General features: G+C 46.1%; 1 pseudogene; it reads right to left on the bottom strand.

Moving 5' to 3' along the window:
- LOC115478382 overlaps window positions 1-20,444 on the bottom strand; it is a 118,933-nt pseudogene that overhangs the window by 41,615 nt on the left and 56,874 nt on the right.

Raw genomic sequence — 20,444 nt, 5'->3', positions numbered from 1 at the left:
TTGTTTTTTTTTTTTTTAATCTTATTCTTTCCTCCTTGCTTTGGATCTTGAGGGAGTGAGATTTGGTTTTTTTTTAACCCTGCAACCTCTGAACCCTGTTCCTATCAATACCATGGAATATAAGGACCATTTAGATCTATATAGACTGCCAATATCACCCCGGCACAATGCTGTAGACCCCCACCTGACTCTGCCTCTCTCCTCCCCTCTTAACCATTAAAGGTCCTCTGGGCTTATTCTTGTGTGTTGTTGTTGGGGTTTTTTTGTTTTTATTCATTTACCATTTTTGTCTTTACCATCTCCACCAGGAACCCATTCCATGTATCTACCAACCTTTCCTTAAAGAGAGCTTCATACTATCACCTCTTGTTCTAGTGTAGTCTTTCCTCTGATAAAAGTTTGTTTCTTGTGTCTCATTCATACCTTTTGGCTATCTGAAAGTCTCGATCATATCCCTCATCTTTCCTCTAGGATATACATGCATAGGGGTCCTTAGGCCTCATCGCATGTCATTTGGTTCACAGCACCCTATTCTATAATGGGACGTACAACTGAGTGCCTTACTTGTGTCATTTATAAAATCTGGGGAAGTATTCTAGAAAATGTCTCACTAATGACGTAAACAGAGACCTTATCACTTCTTTTCTGCAGTTGTACCTGTCCCAAAGCACCCTAACACCCCTCTGGCTCTGGCCAACACCTTCCTGCACCCACTGTTTCACTGCCTTGATATCCTCGAGCGTGATCACCCTGAAGCCTCCCATCTGATCAACGCATATGAACATCTCGACCCCCATCTCTAGTTCCCATTCTGTAGTAAAACATTGTATTCCAGTGCAGAGTCTGCTCCAGACATACTCTGAAGATATTCCATGATTTTCAAGGGAGCAATTGCTGATTCAGAAGCAGAACAATTTTTTTTTTTAAATCCTGGGACAAAACACTCTCCTAAAAAGATTCTCCCTATGGCCTCATCTAAATGGTCTTGGCAGTGCAGGAAATAACTAGTCATCTTGCAATAGATACGAGTCATGTCTTGCTTCATTCAGACAGATTTTATTTAAAAAGCTGTAGGGTGTCATGAAATGCCTAGCACCTGCCTGGGGTTACCTTGCGGCCCCCTGAAGGGTCTGCCCAGCACTGCCCAGCCTCACCTGCACTTGGGCTCGTGCTCTATACTAGCATCCTCCACCCACCGACTGGGTCCCACTTGCCTCTGGGCTAGTCTCCCATTCTCAGGTTATTCTCCAGTGACTTCTAAGACACTGGGGCCACACTCCAGGAGTCCCACAGCTACAAGAAAGCACCCACAGACCCAAAAACACAAACTACTATTCTTAGTCCCTTATATTTTGTATGTGAATTGTTCCCCACTTAGACTTTTAAAGATATAGTGGGTTATAAATAAAGTTTTATTATTATTATTATTATTATTATTATTTTTAGTCAGTCCAGGAGAGCAGAGTCAATAAACTAAAAAAGAGGTTTATTGTCACAGAACTTGAACAGTGAACAGAAAAAGTGAAATCAGCAGGCAATAACAGGTAACTGAATATGGATCAACTATCTAAACATTGTTTACTACCTGGGTAGTACCTGGGGAGTTCAGGAAATGTTGCTGAATGTGAGCAGAGAAGGAGAGAGAGGAGTCGAAGATGACCCCAAGGTTACAAGCTGATGAGACAGGGAGAATGAGAGTGCCATCCACAGAAATAGAGAAAGGGGGGAGAGGAGAGGTGGGTTTAGGGGGAAAGATGAGAAGCTCGGTTTTGGCCATGTTAAGTTTCAGATGATGTTGAGACATCCAGGCAAAGATATCAGATAGGCAGGCTGATACATTGGTCTGGATGCTGGTTGAGATTTTGGGGGTAGAGAGGTAGATCTGGGAGTCATCAGCTTAGAGATGGTATTGAAAGCCATGGGATGATATCAGAGAGCCAAGGGAAGAAGTGTAGATGGAGAACAGGAGAGGAGCACAGGTACAAATCAAAGTAGGGTATACACAAAAAGTAGCACATATGAGTTGTCTTGTTGGGCAGACTGGATGGACCGTGCAGGTCTTTTTCTGCCGTCATCTACTATGACTCTTCAAAATACTGTGGCTAGACTTTTGTGCCATCTGAGTTAATTTGACAGATTAACTCCATTTCTCCAAAAGTTACATTGATTAATTTTAAAATAAGTTGTTCCGTATTCAAGATTTTACAGGGCCAAGTTCCTCTGTTTTGAAAAAAGATGTTTAAAATCTAGAAGTTAATTGATGTTGAATTTTCCTGATGCCGGGGGAATCTGATCAAATAAATGTTTTCTCCCAATTGTTCTGTCAACCTGCGTTGTTTTGGGATGAGCTAAAGTTCGTTCACAATATACTTATAGTTCTTGTAGAAAACATTTGAAAACTTACCTTTTTTTGGAAATTTTCTTAATATTTGAACTGTCATGATAATTTGGTTTTATTTTATGTTACTTTTAATTTGGATAATATTGGGTATTTCTTAAGGCCCAGTTATGGCTAGTTAATCTTTTGTAATCTGCTTTAAACTGAAGAGGTCTTAGTGGAATGTAAATTCTGCATCATTATTATAAGAGCTTGGTAACAATATTTTGCAATAGTAAATCTTCAGATTTAGTCCCAGGGCTTGGCCAGACTAGCATGGTTTGACCTTCACCTTGTTTCATTATTAATGTAGACGTGGTCAGCCCACAGTGTTCCAGGGCAGCAGAAGCACTGATTCACCGCTCCCCAGCACTTCACTAGCCGGGCTATTTGCCAAGAATAATAGGATAAGGTTTGCCATATACCAGCATCAGCCCTAAACAATCGCATATTTCACGGTTGCTGTTATGTGTCTCATTATTTTTTTTGGACTGTATGGTTACCTTCTTCTCGTTTTGTTGAAATTTATAAGTGTACTCACCAGGTACTTAAATGCACTATATTATTCTGATTTCATCATTTTAGGTGCAAGAGAGATATCCTAGTTACTACTACTACTATTTAACATTTCTAAAGCGCTGCTAGGGTTACGCAGCGCTGTACAATTTAACAAAGAAGGACAGTCCCTGCTCAAAGGAGCTTACAATCTAAAGGACAAAAAATGCAGTCAATCAAATTGGGGCAATCTGGATTTCCTGAATAGAGGTATAGTGGTTAGGTGCCGAAAGCGACATTGAAGAGGTGGGCTTTGAGCAAGGATTTGAAGATGGGCAGGGAGGGGGCTTGGCGTATGGGCTCAGGGAGTTTATTCCAAGCACTTCAACCTTCTGACTGCCCTGTCAAACCGGTGTCAAGTTCTGATTGTAGAGTTTTCAGCGTTATTCATGGTATTAATCTTTTGCATCCTCATCTCTTTGTAAATGCTGCTTTGAATTAATTCAAGGATAGTCCTGTGATTGTGGAACGTGTGTGAGAGATGGAAAAAAAAAAAGGTTTATTCATATCCCATTGATTAGCATATGGCTTTGGATTGCCAAGGAGTTAAGCAGGGGTGATTTTTCCAAAATAAAAAGATACCACTTGGACCAGCGCAGTGGAGAAAAGGAAGACCATTCACCACAATTCAAACAAGGTTCCAGGTCCCTGGCCTGGCAGAAAACCAGCACAGGGTTCAAGCGTCATTCAGATCATTTCCCAGCAAAATACCAGAAACGTTTTTCTTGGTTGCCCTGACTTTGAACTGACTGTACAGGCAGGCGTTTGGTCTTGCAACATCAGTTCTGAATCCGACGCGAGTTCTAATGCTGTAGCCAGGGCAGGATTAACCCTTCAGTAAGCACTGGGCACCCTCTGTAATTTATAAATATATTTTGAGACCTTCATCCTATAAACTTCATAGCATAATCGCATCACCCCCACCATCCTCCCATCCCTCCCCCCATGGCATGATCCTCTCCAGAAGGCTGAAAGTAGCACATCTTATTGTGCAGAGGTGGGGGTCTTGTACACCATGAGCCTCTGTGCAGTCTGCACTGCACAGGGAGCCAGCAAAGTGCTGCTCACTGGTTCCTCCTGCCAGCTGGAAGACAGTGTGCAGAGCGCAGGGAGGGTTGACAGATTTCTGTGGGCTGCAGTGGCTCTGACCCACCAATACTCTTCTCTTTTTGTTCGGGGGGGGGGGGGGTAACAGTTCATTTTTTTTTGTTTATTCATAAGGATTTAGTTACTGCCTTGTTAAGAAATTCATCCAAAGCGGTGTACAGCAAGAATAAGCCAAATAGACAATTACAACAATAAAAATATTCAAATGGCATAGCAGTGGCGTAGCCAGACCTGACATTTTGGGTGGGCCCAGAGCTACTATGGGTGGGCACTATGTATATATAGGTGTGAGTAGTGTTTTTGGGGATCCCAAATAATTTTTAATAAACAGTCTGCCCAACATCTGTCCTACAGCAACATAAACCACATACGTATTCGGAACCTATGTTGCAAACCTTAACACCACTAGTTCTGAACACTCAAATACCAATAACAGCACATTTAAAAAGGCAATAGCAATACGTGTCCCATTGGAAAAGCCAGATCGATATAGATCCCCACAAACACCACATGCCAGCAGAATCTCTTACCTTGGTCACATACAGAACACAGATCAACCATCATTAATTGCAGAATAAAGGACCAAAAATTTGAATTTCTCGGCATCAGCCTTATCCTTCCCTTCCCCATCACTCCATCCTTGTAGCCCACCATTGGCCCTACCCCCCTTCCATCCTTATAGCCCAGTATCGGTCATACCCTTCCCTTCCTATCCTCTCGTCTCTCCCTGTAGCCCAGCATCAACTCTACCCTTCCCTTTATATCCCCACCATCTCTCCCTGTAACATAGTAACATAGTACATAAGTACATAAGTACATAAGTAGTGCCATACTGGGAAAGACCAAAGGTCCATCTAGCCCAGCATCCTGTCACCGACAGTGGCCAATCCAGGTCAAGGGCACCTGGCACGCTCCCCAAACGTAAAAACATTCCAGACAAGTTATACCTAAAAATGAGGAATTTTTCCAGTCCATTTAATAGCGGTCTATGGACTTGTCCTTTAGGAATCTATCTAACCCCTTTTTAAACTCCGTCAAGCTAACCGCCCGTACCACGTTCTCCGGCAATGAATTCCAGAGTCTAATTACACGTTGGGTGAAGAAAAATTTTCTCCGATTCGTTTTAAATTTACCACACTGTAGCTTCAACTCATGCCCTCTAGTCCTAGTATTTTTGGATAGCGTGAACAGTCGCTTCACATCCACCCGATCCATTCCACTCATTATATTATATAGATGACGGCAGAAAAAGACCTGCACGGTCCATCCAGTCTGCCCAACAAGATAACTCATATTTGCTGCTTTTTGTGTATACCTTACTTTGATTTGTACCTATGCTCTTCAGGGCACAGACCGTATAAGTCTGCCCCGCACTATCCCCGCCTCCCAACCACCAGCCCCGCCTCCCGATCTTGACTAAGCTCCTGAGGATCCATTCCTTCGGCACAGGATTCCTTTATGGAATGGATCCTCAGGAGCTTAGTCAAGATCGGGAGGCGGGGCTGGTGGTTGGGAGGCGGGGATAGGGCTGGGCAGACTTATACGGTCTGTGCCAGAGCTGGTGGTGGGAAGCGGGACTGGTGGTTGGGAGGCAGGGATAGTGCTGGATAGACTTGTACGGTCTGTGCCAGAGCCGGGGTTGGGAGGCAGGGCTGGGGAGGTGAGGATAGTGCTGTAGCCCAGCATCAGCCGTACCTTCCTTTTATACCCCCCCCCCAATCATGAAATCTGTCCTACCCTTCCCTACCCCCCCAACTCCTCCCAGTAGCCTAGCATCAGCCAAGCCCTGCCCCCTACCCATCCCCCATAGTCTGGCATTTCTCCTGCCCTTCCCAATCTCTCTACCCCTCCCCATCCTGATGCGCACATCCTTGGTACTACAGAATCCACCCGCATCATCCAGAAAAAAACCCACCAACATTTTTTATATTTAATGTTGGTAAATTTCTGGGTGGGAGTGAGCTCTACAATGCCCAGGTTTTAAAAGAAAGTTTTATATTTAAACCTGGGTAGTGCAGAGCCGACCCCCACCCAGTAGCCCACCAGCAATACACATATTAAAACTCTTTTTTTGTTGTTACCTGGCCTTGAGCTTCAGCAAGAATCTCAAACACCACCCACGTGCTGCTGCCCTTAAACCCTTCGTACAGGTTGTTGGCTAGGGAGAGAGTGACCCAGGTTGGGCAGCCCTCGCAAAGCGCCGGTAGCGATCCGGCTGATCCTGTTGCCGGTGATGAAAAGGTTGCGGGTGTAGCCGGGGATGTCAGTCAGGACTCGCTGAAGATCCTGCTGGACGCACTTCACGGTTCGGGACGCTTCCGAGCACTTGCAAGAGACCGCGCAGAGCTGGCAGGAAGTCGGAGAGAAGGAGGAGCAGCAGCAGCAGCCTGGGCACCTTGCAGGAGACTCCTGGAGCCCACGAGTAGGGCTGCCCTAGGAGTAGGAAATCCGGCATCATGTCCGATTCAAAAATGGAGGTCAAGCAAGAAAAAAAAAAATCGAAGACAGATCGTAGGACCGGCTGGAGAAGGAGTCAGAGCACCCCGGCTTTCCTGCTCCCTGTTCCTTCCGTGCAGACCTGCCGGGTCTCAGGGTCCCTTCCTCACAAAGGCAGGCAGGAGAGCTCTTTGCTTGCTGCCACTGTAATGGAGGCTTAAACATGGCTGCATGCTGTTGTGCAGTCTAACCGGCACCTAAAAAGACAGGCAGCGATTGGTGGGTCAGAGAGAGACTGGATGGGACTATGTTGTGATTGGGTGGGTCTGGGCCCACCCAGGCCCACCCGTAGCTACGCCCCTGTGGCATAGTATACTTCTTATAATGTCATCACAACACACAACAAAACATCTTAACAGCACAGGGGGTAAATGGAGGTGGAAATTTAGGTAGACCTTAGAGATGGTTGTCCTTAGACTTGGTCGTTTCTGATTTTCAGTGATAATGGAAACTGAGGACGTCTCAGAAACGACCAAATCCAAGCCCTTTGGTCGTGGGAGGAGCCAGCATTCGTAGTGCACTGGTCCCCCTCACATGCCAGGACACCAACCGGGCACCCTAGGGGACTTCAGAAATTGCTCCCAGGTGCATAGCTCCCTTACCGTGTGTGCTGAGTTCCCCAAAACCCACTACCCACAACTGTACACCACTACTATAGCCCTTATGGGTGAAGGGGGGCACCTAGATGTGGGTACAGTGGGTTTTGGAGGGCTCACATTTACCACCACAAGTGTAACAAGTAGGGGAGATGGGCCTGAGTCTTTCCTGTCTGAAGTGCACTGCACCCACTAAAACTGCTCCAGGGACCTGCATACTGCTGCGATGGACCTGAGTATGACATTTGAGACTGGCATAGAGGCTGGCAAAAAATATTTTTAAAGAATTGCTTTGAGGGTGGAAGGGGGTTAGTGACCACTGGAGGAGTAAGGGGAGGTCGTCCCTGATTCCCTCCGATGGTCATCTGGTCAGTTCGGGTACCTTTTCATGGCTTGGTCGTAACAAAAAAAGGGCCAGGTAAAGTTGTCCAAGTGCTCGTCAGGGACGCCCTACTTTTTTCGATTATGGGTCGAGGATGCCTACAAAAGTACATAAGTATTGCCATACTGGAAAAGACCAAAGGTCCATCGAGCCCAGCATCCTGTTTCAAACAGTGGCCAATCCAGGTCACAAATACCTGGCAAGATCCCAAAAAAGTACAAAACATTTTATACTGCTTACCCCAGAAATAGTGGATTTTTCCCCATTTAATAATGGTCTATGGACTTTTCCTTTAGGAAGCCGTCCAAACCTTTTTTAAACTCGGCTAAGCTAACCGCCTTTACCACATTCTCTGACACACGAATTCCAGAGTTTAATTACATGTTGAGTGAAGAAAAATTTTCTCCGATTCGTTTTAAATTTACTATGTGTTAGGCACGCCCAAGTCCCGCCTTCGCTACTCCTCTGACACACCCCCGTGAACTTTGGTCATCCCCGCAACAGAAAGCAGTTGGGGACGCCCAAAATCGGCTTTTGTTTATGCCGATTTGGGCGACCCTGGGAGAAGGAAGCCCATCTTCCGATTTGTGTCGAAAGATGGGCGTCCTTCTCTCTCGAAAATAAGCCTGATAGATAGATAAGCTAGAGTAAGAGAAGTTAGACAGAAATAAGGATGCCTAACCTAAGGAAACTATTGCACATGGAGTCAGAAGAGGTGCAGGAAAGACTTTCAGCTAGGGTAGGAGTGGATAAACAAGTCCTGCTACAATATGTGTTGCCGGTGTTAGTCCTTGTGAGTGTGTGACTAGCTCGTTAATTGATTCTTCCATTAAAGGCCTGGGAAAAGAGCCAAGTTTTCACCTGCTTCCTGAAGTAGAGATAGTCGTGGGTTGAGTGAAGCCTTTCAAGGAGTGCATTCCAGAATGGGGGGGGGGGGGAGCTACTCTGGAGAAGGCTCGCTAGCGGGTGTCGCATCGTATGATGTCCTATGGAGAGTTTGTGGTTAGGAAACTTCTTGGAAGGACCTTAGCAGCCTTGGAGAGCCTGTTCTTCAAATACTCTGACCCACTTCCTTTATGGGCCTTCAATGGAGAACTTGATGCATAGGTGGTAATTTTATAAAGCCTTATGAAATTGTGCGGCCAAATATGTGCATTTAAATATGCTCGTTGACAAGATAGTGCATGCCTGAATATAAGAAACATGTTGGCATTCCCAGAAGCGTAATTTGGGCAAAGCTAGGGCGGAATTGTGATGCACTCGTGTATTTTATAAAATACAGTGTACAGGCACACATGTAAACAGGTATGAATTTGTGCATCATTGGGAGTAGTTCTAACGGGGTAATGTCACAACAGGTGCCTATGCAGTTCCAAAAATGCACCTATTTTATAAAGGCATCACAAGGAGCTATGTGTCTTCTTAATACAAGGGACATTCTAGTTCCCTGGGAGGAATGTGGCCGTCTCTGTACAGAATTAGTCCTTCTTGTATATTGTGAGGCCTGAATAGCAGCCTGTCGTGATCTACAACACCTAGTAGATTCTTGCTGAAGTCGTTGAACATCTTCTGCAGGACTGACTTATCTGGGCCCAAATCTGCCATCATGCTTGAGTATTCCAGCTGGAAACTACTGAATTAGCACATCTGTTAGGAATCATCTATGGGGCTCATAGTGGAGGAGTGGCCTAGTGGTTAGGGTGGTGGACTTTGGAACTGAGGAACTGAGTTTGATTCCCACTTCAGGCACAGGCAGCTCCTTGTGACTCTGAGCAAGTCACTTAACCCTCCATTGCCCCATGTAAGCCGCATTGAGCCTGCCATGAGTGGGAAAGCGCGGGGTACAAATGTAACAAAAATAAAATAGATACTATTGGAGATTCTACATGGAATTTTGCTACTATTGGAGATTCTATATGGAATGTTGCTATTGCACTAGCAACATTCCATGTAGAAGGCTGCACAGGCTTCTGTTTCTGTGAGTCTGACGTCCTGCACGTACGGGCAGGACGTCAGACTCACAGAAGCAGAAGCTTGTGCGTAGAATCTCAAATAGTAGCAACAGTGGAGGAGTGGCCTAGTGGTTAGGGTGGTGGACTTTGGAACTGAGGAACTGAGTTTGATTCCCACTTCAGGCACAGGCAGCTCCTTGTGACTCTGAGCAAGTCACTTAACCCTCCATTGCCCCATGTAAGCCGCATTGAGCCTGCCGAGAGTGGGAAAGCGCGGGGTACAAATGTAACAAAAATAAAATAGATACTATTGGAGATTCTACATGGAATGTTGCTACTATTGGAGATTCTACATGGAAGGTTGCTATTCCACTAGCAACATTCCATGTAGAAGGCTGCGCAGGCTTCTGTTTCTGTGAGTCTGACGTCCTGCACGTACGTGCAGGATGTCAGACTCACAGAAGCAGAAGCCTGCGCGGCCACATTGGTGATCTGCAAGGGCCGACTTCTACATGGAATGTTGCTAGTGGAATAGCAACATTCCATGTAGAATCTCAAATAGTAGCAACAGTGGAGGAGTGGCCTAGTGGTTAGGGTGGTGGACTTTGGTCCTGAGGAACTGAGTTCGATTCCCACTTCAGGCACAGGCAGCTCCTTGTGACTCTGGGCAAGTCACTTAACCCTCCATTGCCCCATGTAAGCCGCATTGAGCCTGCCATGAGTGGGAAAGCGCGGGGTACAAAGGTAACAAAAATAAAATAGATACTATTGGAGATTCTACATGGAATGTTGCTATTCCACTAGCAACATTCCATGTAGAAGCCTGCGCGGCCACATTGCTGATCTGCAAGGGTCGACTTCTACTATTGGGCACAGGCAGCTCCTTGTGACTCTGGGCAAGTCACTTAACCCTCCATTGCCCCATGTAAGCCGCATTGAGCCTGCCATGAGTGGGAAAGCACAGAGTACAAATGTAAAAAAAAAAAAAAAAAACCCAAGAAAAATGTCCAAAAAACATCATAAGGAGGCGAAAGTATGTTTTTCTCTCAAAAAAAGTCCAAGTTGCAATTTTCAACACCCTGATTTTAGTCGTTTTGCTCCACCGTTCGTCCAAATTTCAAGGGGCCATGCTTGAGGCATGTTTTGGGTAGGACATTGGTGGCACCAAAAGGGATTTTTCTAGAACAAAATGAAAATGTCTAGGTCCAAAATTAAGATTTTTTGGCTAGACTTGTTTCAATCACGACTAAGTGACCAAAAGGTGCCCTAAATGACCACTGGAGGGATTAAGGCATAACCCTCCTTACTCCACCAGTGGTCAATGACCCCCCCTCCCAGCCCCCTAAGATGTGACAGTGTCCATGCATAAGTTTCAGATATGATGGACTTGGTTGCCATCTTCCCTGCTCAGAGAACTCATCTGTACCAGAAAAAGTGGAAAATCCATATTAGTACAGCCAGTGGCGTAGCTACAGGTGGGCTTGGGTGGGCCACAGCCCACCCAAAATTGTGGTACTCTTGCTGTGGCTGGTGGTAATCCCCAAAGCCTAAAGATTTCCTCCTCCTCAGGCAGCCAATGCTCTTCCAAACGGCAGCTGGCACCGCACACCGGCCCCTCTGCACATGCTCAATTTTCACCCATGCAGAAGCACTGAGCATGTATGGACTGTTGGCAGTGGTGTCAGCTCAAGTCGAGTGCTGCCAGCTGCCGTTTGGAAGAGCACTGGCTGCCCGAGGAGGAAATCTTCAGTTGGTGCAGTTTGGGGATCCCCACCATATCCGGTATTTAATATTTTGTGTTTGATGGTAGGGGGAGAGGCAGAGAGCGGAGGGGGGGGGGGCAGGAGGGACTGAATTCTATGCCCATCCATTTTGGGCTCAGACCCACCCAAAATTGGCTGTCTGGCTACGCCCCTGAGTACAGTACTTCCCACTCCCAAAGTTTTGAATATTTCTAACAGTAAGGGAGCTTCCACCAAATCAAATGCTGATGAATGATCTAAACACCAATAGCACCGAACCACTGGCCGGACAAAAGACCACTTTGGCAGGTTCCAGTAACCTATTGTCTTCTAGGTAGCTTCCCAACTGGAACACTGCTTCCTTCTGAAATAGTTTAGTAAAAATTATAAATTCAAAATATGTCTAAGATTAACATAATTGCCACCAAAACGTGCGGAAATCACTAAAAACCAACCTATTAAAAAAGGCATACTCTGCCGCAGTAGCGTAGCACGGGGGGGGGGGGGGGCGGGAGGGGCAGTCCGCCCCGGGTGTCAGCTCAGGGAGGGTGCTCCCTGCCAGCTCCCCCCCTCGGCGCATCGACACCCCCCCCCCCCCCGACCAGCTTCTGCACCCTACCTTTAAAAAGAATATCGGAATCCGAGGCGCAGCGCCTCGCGCCTGCCCTGCACGTAAAAGAAATGTGGACCGTCGGGCCTTCCCTCGCTCTATCTGTCCTGCCCTCCGCTGACGCAACTTCCTATTTCCGCAAGGGCGGGACAGATAGAGCGAGGGAAGGCCCGACAGTCCACATTTCTTTTACGTGCAGGGCAGGCGCGAGGCGCTGCACCTTGCCTCGGATTCCGATAATCTTTTTAAAGGTAGGGTGCGGGAGCTGGTCGGGGAGGGTGTCGATACGCCGAGGGGGGGGGATGTCATCGTGCTGCACCCGGGGGGGTGCAACGGCGAACCGCCCCACCCCGGGTGGCAGCCCCCCCCCCCCCCCCCCCCCGCTACGCCACTGCCCTGCCGATCCAACCTAAATGCCTGATCTCTGCAACACAACAAAATTAAAGTACGTAATGGACATAACTCAACTTCTCTGCTACATGAACTTTATCCTACCACAATATCACTCTGTATTTGTTCTCACCAGAGCTGGCGACCGCCTTCCGGTACTATGTAAGCCACATTGAGCCTACAAATATGCGGGGAAAATGTGGGATACAAATGCAACAAATAAAATAAATAAATTCCTATTAGAATACCAAGCAGATCCCAGGAGTAGCCTAGTGCAGTGGACTGTAGAGAAGCGGACCCAGGCCCATAACCCAGTCTAACTGATACACTTGTGGAATGTGTGAGTTCTCCAAAAAAAAAAAAAAAAACCACGAAATATCTACTGTACCTACATATAAGTGACACCTGCAGGCATAAGGGCTATTGTAGTGATGTACAGTTGGGTACAGTAGGTTTTTGGTGGGTTTTGAAGAGCTCACCATCAAACATATAAATGGCGAGTGACCGACTCACTCGCAAATGCGCAGTAGAGACTTCCCTCTCTGTCCCGCCCCCGCGTCAATACGTGATGACGGGGGGGGGGGGCGGGACAGAGAGGGAAACTGCGCCGCCGAGGTTGCTGCCGCCACCCCTCCACCCGGCCCGGGCCCTCTCTTCCCTTCTGAACTTACACATCCATTTGCCGAACGCAGCAACGCACATCAGCTGAGCTGCACTGAGCCCTTCCTTCTTTGCCTGTGGCCCCGCCCTCCTGTGACGTAACGTCAGCGAGGGCGGGACACACACAGGCAGAGAAGGAAGGGGCAGCTCAGCTGATGTGCGTTGCTGCGTTCGGCGAATGGATGTGTAAGTTCAAAAGTAAAGAGAGGGCCCGGGCCAGGTGGAGGGGTGGCGGCGGCGACTTCGAGGGGGGGTGGTGGTGGCGACTTCGCGGGGGGGAGGAGAGCGGTGGTGACCGCGGGGGTAGGAAAACCTCAATACCAGCCCGTTTTTACGGGCTCAACGGCTAGTACAATATAAGGGGGTAACGGCGAGATGTATACCTTGGACCTTTTATATGAAGTCCACTGCAGCACCCCAAGGGTGCTCCACTGCTCACTGGGATGTCTGTGTGGAGAGTCTACTAAGAATGCTGGACCCCCCCCCCCCCCCCCCCCCCCCCATACATCCCAATGGCTTTTTTTTTGGATGCGTTCTTCGCTTGGACTTTTTTTTTTTTTTAATGGTCCTAAGACACACTGAACACAAAACCATCTGGCAAATGGCCATTTTCCTAACAAAAAGTTTATTTTTCTGGTTTGAAAATTGCCATGTTCGGAACTGGATTTTTGGACATTTTTTTTTTTTCAAAAGTTCCAAAATTGGATTTAAACGTCATATTGAAAATGCCTCTCCACAGGTGTAGGCCAGGGGTTCTCAACCCAGCCCTTGTAGATGCATCTAGCCCGTCTGGATCTCCCCGATAAATATGCATGAGCTTGATTTGCATGCACTGCCTTCGTTGTATACAAATCCATCTCATGCATATTCGTTGTGGGGAATGCCGAAAACTTGACTGCGTGTGTCTTTTAGAACTTGGTTGAGAACCCCTGGTTTAAGCCTTAGATACATGTCTGGTTTGCCTACGCCTAGGGTTACCATATGGCTCCAGAAAAAGGAGGCCAGATTGAGCTTGCCTGCATCTTACTTCCATTGAAAGCAAAGGAAGTGAATCCCAGACTGGTTCAATCTGTCTTCCCTTTTCCTGGAGCCATACGGTAACCCTACCTACGCCTTAATCAATCAGTGTAAAGAGAGTCACTTCCTCCTCCAAACAGCTGTTAACCCTCATGGCCGGTGCCGTTCCAGATATTCATGGTAACATATTTCTAAATCTGCCCTTCAGTCTTGCTGCTAAGGGGTCTTTCCATGAGTTGGGCTTCAGACTTTACAGCAAGCTAGTATACAGGTGAAAAAGTGTATTGAGAAGATAACTCAGTAAGGACCTGCCACATTCTGATGAACTGAAGCAGAATATAAGGACAGGCAAGAAAAAAGTCAGTTTCTGGAAAACATTTCACTAGATTCAGGACAGCTTTGATCAAGCAATAAATTCATTTTATGCTGTAGTCCACATTCAGCTTTAATCAAACGCCAAGCAGAATGAAGTGCTATAAATCTTATTTTGCTGAAATCGGATCATTAGTGAGCGTGGGCTTTTTAAAGTGAAAATAAGCTGCTCTCTCCCTTTTTTTTTCTTCTTCCCTTTCTCTCGTTTTCACTTATTTTCTCCCCTCCCTACTTCCTCCCCCTTCTACAGCTCTCACCAGGTAACACCCATGAAAGCTGGTTCATATTTAGCCTGACTGTTAATGAAAAACAGTCAAGGCAAGTTCATTGATACATACTTTTTGACTTATAGGGCCAAATCTATGGGGGCCCAGGCCCCCACATAGCTACGCCACTGATATAGGGCTGGAGTCAGTAAACAGCATTCAAAACTCGGCACTGAAAAAAATCATCGTTAAATGGTGTTCTCTAACAGACACTCTAGGATTGGCAGCCTTCATGGAGCAGTGCGTAGTGCCTAGATCCGCGCCTAAATCTGAGGGTGAGGATTTACACCAACTGAAACCCGATGTTAGGCCTGGATGCGTGCATCTTTAATGAATGCCCAACCTGGCCGTGGCCCTCCCATGGCCACACCCCCTTTTGAGTTACACACTTTAAGATTTGTGCATGGATCTTGATAGATTAGTGCTTAGCAAGATGCCCATGCAAATCAAAAATGTTGCAATTAACACCAGTAAGTGATTGTTAGCACTCAATTATTAGCGCTAATTAGCTCATTAGACTATTTAATTGCGCACGTATCTCGGGATAGCGCACAATTTTGCGTGTATTTGCACATCATTTATAGAATCCAGTCTATAATGCAGATGATAAAACCCCAAGAAGCTTCCAGAAATGGAATTAAAATACTACATACAATGAGGTTGTTGTCCATGTGGTATCATTTTATAGCACAGAAAGATACTGTTAAAACCATCTGTAGGGAATATTTATTTGGATTTAGACTAGGAACACTGGTTTAGAAAGACAAAGTTAAACATGAATCTGAGACAGGTTTAAATTTTTTTTTTTGTTACATTTGTACCCCGCGCTTTCCCACTCATGGCAGGCTCAATGCGGCTTACATGGGGCAATGGAGGGTTAAGTGACTTGCCCAGAGTCACAAGGAGCTGCCTGTGCCTGAAGTGGGAATCAAACTCAGTTCCTCAGGACCAAAGTCCACCACCCTAACCACTAGGCCACTCCTCCACTGTTGCTACTATTTGAGATTCTACATGGAATGTTGCTATTCCACCAGCAACATTCCATGTAGAAGTCAGCCCTTGCAGATCACCAATGTGGCCGCGCAGGCTTCTGCTTCTGTGAGTCTGACGTCCTGCACATACGTCCTGCAACATTCCATGTAGAATCTCCAATAGTAGCAACATTCCATGTAGAATCTCCAATAGTATCTATTTTATTTTTGTTACATTTGTACCCTGCGCTTTCCCACTCATGGCAGGCTCAATGCGGCTTACATGGGGCAATGGAGGGTTAAGTGACTTGCCCAGAGTCACAAGGAGCTGCCTGTGCCTGAAGTGGGAATTGAACTCAGTTCCCCAGGACCAAATCCCACTACCACTCCTTGTGACCTTGGCCAAGTCACTTCAACCTCCATTACCCCAGGTACAAGTGTAGATTGTAAGCCCTCAAGGGACAAGGATATATCTATCTTCTGACCTGAATACAACTAGCCTTGTGCTTGGCAAGTAATTTATTCCCAATAAGGATGAGGGCAAGATGGTGTATTAGTAGGAAGCATGGTTGAGTGCTCCAGTTTACTTAGCGAATTTCCTACCTCTACCTGCAGTAAAAATATTTTGCCTCATGCCGAACAGGAAGGGAAAGATCTCGGCATCTGATGGCCACAACTGATTTCCCAACCGAGATCGCCGGCTTCATGCAGGCAGCCTCACAGGGCATCCCGGCTGACTTGGTTGTGAGGGAAGGCCCAAGTCTTGGGAGTGATGTTTCACTTAGAACCTTGGGTCCAAGAGATCCTCCAAGTCAGTGAGATGTGACACGGAGCACACATGTGGCGGTGGAGAGCGTGACTGTTGATGGACTTCTGTTGTTGAGTGCTTCTGCTGTGGAGGAGACAACTTTGGTGCAAGCTGAAACGACACTAGTTTCTGAGGCTCAGAACTTTTTTCAAGGCGGGGTGGCGGAGGAGTGGCCTAGTGGTTAGAGCACCAGTCTTGCAATCCAGAGGTGGCCAGTTCAAATCCCACTGCTGCTCCTTGTGATCTTGGGCAAGTCACTTAACCTTCCATTGCCTCAGGTACAAACTTAGATTGTGAGCCCTCCTGGGACAGAGAAATATCCAGAGTACCTGAATGTAACTCACCTTGAGCTACTACTGAAAAAGGTGTGAGCAAAATCTAAATATTTAAAAAATAAATAATACTGTCACTTCCTTGGTTCAACCTGCACAAGTGACACTTGACTCGACTCTATTTGGCAATCTTTGGAGTTCTCTTTACAAAGTTTGTTCTGGAATTGTTCCTGCTATTCAGATGACTTCTACAAAACTGCAGAGTTTGGAAGACCGCGTTTAAGGTGAAAACTAAGGATTTGAGTCTTCAAGTTCAACAGGTGAAGCAAATCTGTTCTTCTCTCACCCAGGAAAAGATGATTCATCACCAAGATAGAACATTTTGATAACTTCACCAGACAATGGATTGGCCGCTGTTGTGGACAGGATGCTGGGCTCGATGGACCCTTGGCCTTTTCCCAGTGTGGCATTACTTATGTACTTATGTAGTTGAAAGTTCAGTAGCTGAAATAATTTCCAGTACTATGTTCTTAGGGGCCCTTTTACTAAGCTTTGGTAAAAAGTGGCCCGCGCTAAGTTTGTACGCATGAAATTAGTGCGCGCTGAGCCATTTTTTTACCACGGCGGATAAAAAGGCCTTTTTTTAAAATGGGGCGGTAAATGGCCGTGCACTAATATTAAAAGTAGCATGTGGCTATTTACTGCCTGAGTCCTTAACGCCACTTATTTTGTTGGTTGTAAGGGCTCTCACGCTACCCCTGCGGTAATCAGACAGCGTGCGTTAATGTGGCCGTGCTGCCGATTACTGCCCCCCCCCCCCCCGCAGTAGAAAATAGAAAATTATTTTCTAGCACAGAAAACAGCGCGCACTAACTTCAAAACTACTCCAGGGCAACCGCGTTACCCCGGCGGAAGTGTCGAATTAGCACGTGCTACCCCCACGTTAGCCCTACCGCAGCTTAGTAAAATGGGCCCTAAGAGCCCGAGGGCCCTGTTTACTAAGGTGCGCTAGTGTTTTATCGTGTGCTAAAAAATTAGCATGTGTTAACCATGTAGACACCCATAGGAATATTATGGGCATGTCCAGGTTTAGTGCATGTTAAAAATGCTAACACGCCTTTACAGTGGTGTACCGAGGTGGGGGCGGTCCGCACCGGGTGCACGCCGCTGGAGGGGTGCAGAAAACAGCCACGCGGCTATCGGCTCCGCTGGTTCCCTGCTTCCACTGCCCCGGAACAGGTTACTTCCTGTTCTGGGGCAGAGGGAGCAGGGAACCAGCGCAACCGACAGCTGCGCGGCTGCTCCCAGCAGGTAAGAATGCACCCGGGGGGAGGGGCTTGGGTGATGCGCTGGGTGGGGGGTGTCAGGCTGCACCTGGGGAGACGAATGCCGCTGCACCCGATGGGTGGGGTGCGCAGCGGCGATCTGCCCTGGGTGGCAGCCGACCAAGGATCGCCACTGCGCCTTTAGCATGGCTTAGTACACAGGGCCCTAAGTATCTTTTGTCTTTTTCCAAGGAAAAGATTCTTTGCGTCGTTTGTTTTTCCACCTGAAGGACTGTAACTTTCTTGGAGGGAAGATAGTCTATCCTGATGTTTCAAGATGGACACAAACTAGATGGAAGAAATGTCTTTCCTTACAATAGCAGGTCTTTGCTCTTGGAGCCAAGTTTCAGCTTCATTATCCTTGTAAATGTATAGTTTTCCTTGAGGAATTCCTATATATTTTACGATCCACCCCAACGGCAGCATTTTATTCAGGGTAAGAGGCCTCCAATATTGCCACCTGAGTCGTGACTTTCTTATCCTGCCACTGCTCAAGCCTTTTGATAAGTAAGAAGCCTGTAAACCACTATTTATTTCCTTTTTCATAAGTACATAAGCACCGCCATACCGGGAAAAGACCAAGGGTCCATCAAGCCCAGCATCCTGTCTCCGACAGCGGCCAATCCAGGCTTCAAGAACCCGGCAAAACCCCCTTTAAATTCTGTAAGGCCAGCTGCTGTCACTACATTCTCCGGCAACGAGTTCCAGAGTCTAACTACACGCTGAGTAAAGAAAACCTTTCTCCTATTTGTCTTAAATCTACCATATTCTAGCTTCATCTTGTGTCCCCTGGTTTTGTTGTTGTTCGAAAGTGTAAACAAACGCTTCACATCTGTCCGCTCTACTCCGCTCATTATCTTGTAGACTTCTATCATATCACCCCTCAGCCACCTTTTCTCCAAGCTGAAGAGCCCTAACCTTCTCAGCCTTTCCTCATAGGGAAGTCGTTCCATTCCCTTTAGCATTTTCGTCGCCCTTCTCTGCACCTTCATCTTTCTTTAATTTATTCCATCTTCCCCTAGAATTTTGCCTTGCCCTCATCTCTAATGTGGACTTTATAAGTGGAATTCTAATTTTGTTTTTCCTTTTTAATTATTGTTCAATTCAATGTGTTAATTTCCATTTCATTCCTATTCAAAGTATGTTATTTGATTGTAAACTTGAAATTTGCATAATTAATTTTTTTTAAAAACCTTAAATACGGATGATATTATCAAAAGCCAGAAGGACTAATGATTCTGGTTTCCTGTTGGTTAAATGCCTTCGCTAGTCATAACTTTCTGTCAGTACTGCTGAGTCATAAATATTACAGTAAGAACATAACTTCCGCAGTGATTGCAGACACTTTGAAAATGCAATATTCTGATGTACAGCAAAAGAACCCAACTCTTAATATAAATATTAAGGCAAGAAGAACAGGATTAGGGAAATGGGCTCCGTGGTGACTCATTTCACACGACCAGCTCAGGTCATGACTCTCTTGCCTCTTCACTGACCATGTAACCCCTTCATTCATACAAACTCTTTTAGCTTTTTTTGCAAGTTTTATATAAAACTAGTAAAAAAAGGCCCGTTTCTGTTTGAAAGGAAACTGGCGCTAGCAAGGTTTTCTTCTGAGTGTGTACGTTTGAGAGAGTGTATGTGAGAGTGACTGTGTGAGAGAGGCTTCTGTTCCTGCTGCTGTGCATTCCCCGTGTTGTGCTGATTCGCTGCTCCCTGTATTGTGGCTCCGCCCCCTCCCTTCTACTGGCCAATCTGGTGTGGGTTGTGTGACATCACTATTATCTACTCCAACATGATCCAGACCACCTCCAAGGGATCCATGGTTCCAGGCAGCCTCAGAATGTTAGAGGTGAGAATTATTATATAGGAAGTGTGAAAATACTTTAAATTTCAAATCTCATGTAAAGGAATGAATATTGTTGAGCTCAGACCGGACCGTTCCCTGAGGCAGTTACCAGCGAAACATGGCGCATGTTGGCGCCTGGCCCTTCACATTCAGATAAGTTTGTTGTTGGAGTTACAAACCCTATATTTAATAAAAGTGCTTAAGATATGAGATTTCAAATTTAAAGTATTTTCATACTTTTTTTTTATAAAACTTGCAAAAAAAAAAGCAAAAAGAGTTTGTGTGTTGTGTGAATAAGCATTTCTTTGGCTTTGCTTTGGACCAACAACACTCTTAAGGTCTTAGGAACATTCAAAAGTACTTAAGTGTCGCCATACTGGGACAGACCGAAGGTCCATCAAGCCCAGTATCCTGTTTCCAACAGTGGCCAATCCAGGTCACAAGTACCTGGCAAGATCCCAAAACAGTACAATACATTGTATGCTGCTTATCCTAGAAATAAGCAGTGGATTTTCCCAAGTCCATTTTAATAATGGCTTATGGACTTTTCTTTTAGGAAGTCATCCAAACCTTTTTCAAACCCTGCTGAGCTAACTGCTTTTACCACATTCTCTGACAATGATGTTCCAGAGTTTAATTACACATTGAGTGAAGAAATATTGTCTCCAATTCATTTTAAATTTACTACTTTGTAGCT

This window comes from Microcaecilia unicolor, chromosome 10 (assembly GCF_901765095.1).
Source record: "Microcaecilia unicolor chromosome 10, aMicUni1.1, whole genome shotgun sequence".
Taxonomy (NCBI): domain Eukaryota; kingdom Metazoa; phylum Chordata; class Amphibia; order Gymnophiona; family Siphonopidae; genus Microcaecilia; species Microcaecilia unicolor.
This window is presented reverse-complemented; position numbering and strand designations above follow the sequence as displayed.